The following is a 6125-nucleotide window of genomic DNA, read 5'->3' on the forward strand; positions in this document are numbered from 1 at the left end:
GTTTAACTTTTTCACTTTTTAATCCTCTACAGCAGATATTGGTACATAAGCTGCAATTGTTTTCATGGTTGTCTATTTGTATATTTATTCTGAATATTGCAAGATGAGATCAGCAGATAGTCTGGGAAGTGATGTGTTTTACTCTCCTTGGATTCATAATGAAACTAAAAATAACAATCTTTTTATACATCTCTTGGAAAAGACTCTCTGTGAGACCTTTCATTTAGTTATACACTTTTTATCTTTTGGTTTTATTTTTAAAGTGATTGCTAACATAGAAATAATTCAATTCATTCAGCAGAATATAAACATATTAGTAATTAGGGAGAGATTTCCCATTAAAAATACTAGCAGTTTCAGGCATCTAGATGGGCCAGTAGATAGAGCAGTGATCCTGAAGTCAGAGGACCCTGAATTCAAATCTGACCTCAGACACTTAATATTTACTAGCTGTGTATTAAGCAAGACATTTCACTCCAACTGCCTGACAAAAACAAAGAAACAGAAAAAGAAAACTAGCAGTTCTTGAAAGATAGAAGAACTTTGATGAATTCAGTTAGCAATTATAATTATTCTCACTGTCTGAAAATGGTTTTAGGCCAAGGTGAATGTATTTATTTGTTTTCCTAGGGAAAGGATTGCCAAGAGAAAAAAATAGAAGGGAATCATTGTAGAATTTTTTCTTAAAATTCAAAGAAGAAAAAGAACTTCAGAAGGAATTAGAAGCAAAACACCTTTAAAAATAATATGTTAAATTTATTATCTATCAAAAAATGCAAACTCCACATAACAGAAATTCTTGGTTTTATAAATGCTGTTCTGTAAATAGGAACATGTTCTTTTTTCGTGTGTTCATTAAATTCAGAATAAAAAATAAGATAAAGAATATTAATTGTTTATTGATATTTTAAAAATCGCATGTTTGTATATCTTCTGATCCTTTTCTGATGATGTACTTTTTACCATAGAAGCATAAAAAGGGCCCTCAAAGACTGAATATGATTTTGTGATTTAATTTCTTTCATTTGTCACTATTACCAAATATCCCATTTTCTAATAATGATCAATCTTCTTGTGATGATCCTATAATCTCTCACTAAAACAACTCTTTATATGTATAACTTTTAATAAGTCAGAGTCCCCCTCCACAGCACAGTAATGCACAAGGGATTCTATGAATATTAGACTGAGAATATAATCATCATCAAAAACAATGTTTTTGATGGCAAAAAGTTCCAAGTTCCAAATAAATAATTTCCAAATGCATTCTCAGACCACAGTTCACATGTAATTGTGTGCTACCAGTACAGGTAAACCAACCTCTTTTATTTTATGAGGTTTTCATCTGGATCCTGATAATTAGGATGTAGAAACTGGATAAATCAATCATCTGGTAGAAAGTAAACTTAAATCTTCTTTACCTGGATAGAATTGTAGAAACATAATTAAGTTTTGCATATATATAAAACAAAGTACCTTCAATTTAGCTGAATAATAAAATATATAACATTTGATTAATCACTCCTGGAAACACTTATAATTGAATTGTCTAGGACAGCCAGACTCAAATAGAAATGGGGAAATTAAAGCATCCATAGGCATACCTATGGACTAGAAAAGTCACATGTTAACATTATCTATGCTTTATTATACACTTATTTATTTTGTTAAATATTGTCAAATTACATTTTAATCTGCTTTACTGTTATTGAAGAGTGTTGTAGATCACATGTTTTATACTGCCAAGTATAAACCGGGCACTCAGAATAATTATCAATTTATTTTTTCACCTTTTGAGTACAAATAGAGGTGAAAATGATTCTGGCAAGATAATGCACCCATAGAAAGTCTCCTTTTTTAGCTAACACAGACCAAATAAAGAAAACTGATAAATTTCTAGTATGTGGCAAACAAGATTTCATACTCTTGGTATGTGAATGATGGGGATGAGGATTACTTGAGTATCTATTGAAGGAAGGTAAGGTTTAGCTTAGAGAAAAGGAGACTGAGGGAAATATAATAATTGTTTTCAATTTTCTGAAGTACTGTCCTGGGCAAGCAAGATTAAGTTTAGTCTATTTGGTTCCAAAAAGCAAAGCTAGACACAATATGAATAAGTTAAAAAGAAGAAAATTTAGATTACTTATAAAGGGTGAAGAGAATGTCCTTATGTCTAAAAGTAACGAGTTTTTCACTGATTGGTGGTATACAAGTAAAGGATGGTTAACAACTTTGCCATGTATATTAGAGAATATATTCTTTTTATGGCATGCTTGAGAGGAAATTCTTTTGAAGATAGAGGACTACCAAATCTTGAAATTCTGCATATCTCAAATAAGATGCTGTATTTAGATCAATGTTTATCTTCAAATCTAAACCAGCTATACCTTTGCTTTGTTTTTGGTAAGGGGACTAATTTTAACACTTTCCAAATGCCTCTTTTTTTGGCTAAGTATTTTGCAATAAATCTAGAGAATCTTATTATTATTTTTAAAGAAGCCCCAAATCTTTGCTTTTTTGTGCTCCTTGCTGGTTCGCTTTTGCTGCATTTTCTCTGTCTTTGTCCTCAATTACTTTAGAAAAGTAAACTCTCCCCACCTCCTACTCCTTGCACTTTAAAAGTTTTTCATATGATTTTGAGTGCATTTAATTTGTTTAGAGTGTATTTAAATGAATTAACTAAGCACACAATGAAAATATACAAGTGGGACCAGTAAGGGAAATAGATGCCAATGCTTAGTCCCTGGCACATAATGGGCATTTAATAAATGCTTTTAGATTTAAGGAAATACAAAGATGTTGAAGAGGCTTAAAGAGTTAGTATTGACCCTATATACATAACTCCATTGACTTAAACCTAGTTCTTTCTTTTTTTTTTCCTATGTTAAATGACTGACCTCCATCTTCTGAGTTTTTTCATACTGATTAACTTCCTGACACATGATTTTGGACTAAAAAAAGCCTGTTTTTCCAACTCTTGACAATTTACGACTCCCCTCTAGTCAAATTAATCTAGGCTGCAAACATGCAAGAAACTTAAATCTACTTTCCTTGTTCTAGATACTTCCACTGAAATAAACTAGCTATGGACAATCTGTTCAAGTGAAGGAAAATATCAGCTTCTTACCACAAAGGGCATACCTGCTTTCTGATCTTTTGCTGTTCCTTTGTATATACTGTGTTCACACTGACTACCAGAACTAATTTTCTTCTTTCTTTTCAAATCCTTTTCATCTGATACTTCTTCAACTAGATTCCTGTTCCTGGGACTGTGTAGTCCCCCTGCCTTCTTAATAAAACAGATTTAGGATGGGTATATTACCAGCCCTGAAGTCAGGAGGAGTTCAAATCTGATTTCAGAAACTTAACACTTCTTGGCTGTGTGACTCTGGGCAAGTCACTTAACCCCAATTGCCTCCAAAAACAACAACAACAACAACAACAAAAACAAAAACAGATTTAGGACACAATTTGAGGAAAATGAACACTGGATTCTTTCTTCCAACCCCACCAAGCTCCAGTCCATATATTTTTCTTCTTTTTATATATTCTTTTTGGAGTTTGTTAATTCAAAATTCATGATGTTTTTGTGCCAAAGCATCCTCCATAGTTAAATTTATAGTCCTCAAAGATCTAATCATGTTACTTTCCTCCACAGGAACTTTTCTGTTATAACTAGGATTAAATAGAGCTATTCATCTAGAGTCTTACAGTCTAGCTCAAACTTGTTGTTTCTGGATGCTTTTTGTTTCTAAAAATTAATTAATTGATTTTTTTCAAGGCAATCAAGGGTAACTTATTTGGGATCATATAGATAATAAGTCTCAAGTGACTGAGGGTGGATTTGAACTTAGGTCCTCCTGACTCTAGCGCCAATACTCTATCCACTGCACCACCTAGTTGCTCCCCACCCATTTAAATTAAAAAAAAAATACTTTAAACATATTTTGTTTTAATGTCACTTTTATCTCTCAATCTATCCCTTTTTTCCCCTCCCTGTATTCATAGACATCCTATTAAGATTTTATTTAAAGAAAAAGATAAAAAGATTGTTTAACAAATTTCCCTAATCAACTAAAACCTATACTGCATTGTTTCACATTCAGAATCCCCCACTTTTTTCTTTATTATTATTATTATTATTATTATAGCTTTTTATTTACAAAACATATACATCGGTAATTTTTCAACATTGACCCTTGCAAAATTTTCTGAGTGTGGATGACTCTCTTTATTACTGAACAATTGGAATTGGTCTGAATTATCTCATTGTTGAAGAGACCTATGTCTATTAGAACTGATCATCATATAGACGTGTTGTTGCTATGTATAATGATATCCTGGTTCTGCTTTATTTCACTTAGCATCAATTCATGTAAGTTTCTCCAGGCCTCTCTGAAATCATCCTGCTGGTCATTTCTTACAGAACAATAATATTCCATAACATTCATATGCCATAACTTATTCAGCTATTCTCCAATTGATTAATGTCCATTCAGTTGTTTCTAGCCACTACAAAAAGGGCTGCCACAAACATTTTTGCACATATGGTTCCTTTCCCTTCTTTTAGATATCTTTACGATATAAGCCTAGTAATAACACTGCTGGATCAAAGGGCATGCCTAGTTTGATAACTTTTTAATCATAGTTCCAAATTGCTCTCCAGAATGGTTGTAGAATCCCCTACTTTTGCAGAAAAAGGGAAGATATTTTTTCATGCTTCGTTTCAACTAGTGTTGAACACTAAAATTAGGCAGAGGTCAGGTTTATTGTTATTATAATGACTATCTTCATTTATGATATGAAAGTCATTTTGTGTAGTTTTCCTGATCATGCTGACATGATTTTGCAATAATTCATAGAAGCATTCCAATACTTTGATATGTTTTTCATAGTTACCAACTATCAGCATAATCCATAAAAATTCATGTACTCTCATTGGTTTAGTTATTCCACAGTCAATATATAAAGTGATAATAGCAGCTTTTTGAACAAAATTATATGTTATAACCAGGTTGAATTTTTATGAAGGTTGGATTGAGGTAGATTAAGAAACTATGTGAATAATAAAGTCAAAGATTTCATGATTCTATCAGAAAAAAAGTTCTTATAAATCATGAAACTCACTTTTCTTAAATATGAAAAGTAGAGGAATAAACATTCCATAATATGTATCTGTCTAACTAGTATCTGTCTAAATCTAGGAGTTAATATTATCTATAATAGAAAAAATGTTAGATGTTTTTCCAATAAAATAAGGAATGAAATTTGTGCCATAGTTGTTTTCCATATCTATAGAAATATCAGCTTTAGTAAAGACAAGCAAACAAAAAATTGAGAAAAAATTACTGAAAAAGGAGAGAATTATAGATTGTTCTTGTTTTGCACAATAAATGATTGTTACTCAGAGAAATCTAAAAATTCAATTGAAATTTGAAACAATTTCAGTAAATTATCAAAATATAAAATAAACATATAATCATTAATCTATTATGTATTTTAAAATCTGAAGAAATTGGAAAGAAAAATTCCATTCTAAATAATGGAATATACAAACAACTTGGAGTAAATGTACTAAAACACATTTAGAAATTATAGAAATACAATTATTAAACACTCATTATGGGGAACAAAGGAAGACAAATAATTAGAAAGATAATGATTGTCCAATTTGGGTTCATGTCAATATAATAAATAAAATTGCAATATTGTCTAAATTAAGAATTCAGTGCTGTATCAATCAGACTTTCATTTTATTGAACTAGATAGAGGAAATAATAACAAAAATCATGTACAGAAATAGTCAAAATTCTTAATTGAAATTGCAGGGAGGGAGGAGGAAATGAATCTAGTAATACCAGTTCTCAAGCTATGCAATATTATAATAATATTAAAATAAAATATATTTAATAGCACCTTTTGTTGTAGCAATGAAGTGTAAAGAAAATAAGTACCTATCAACTTTGGTAATAACCAAATATCCAGTAACAAGTTTGGTAATAACAAAATAAATTATGGCATATGAATATACAGAACATTATTGTTTCATAAGAAGTAATAAAATAAATAGATTCAAAGACAGTTAAGAGAACTTGGACCATATCAATTGGTTCAGAGAGAACTGA

This window comes from Antechinus flavipes, chromosome 5 (assembly GCF_016432865.1).
Source record: "Antechinus flavipes isolate AdamAnt ecotype Samford, QLD, Australia chromosome 5, AdamAnt_v2, whole genome shotgun sequence".
NCBI lineage: Eukaryota > Metazoa > Chordata > Mammalia > Dasyuromorphia > Dasyuridae > Antechinus > Antechinus flavipes.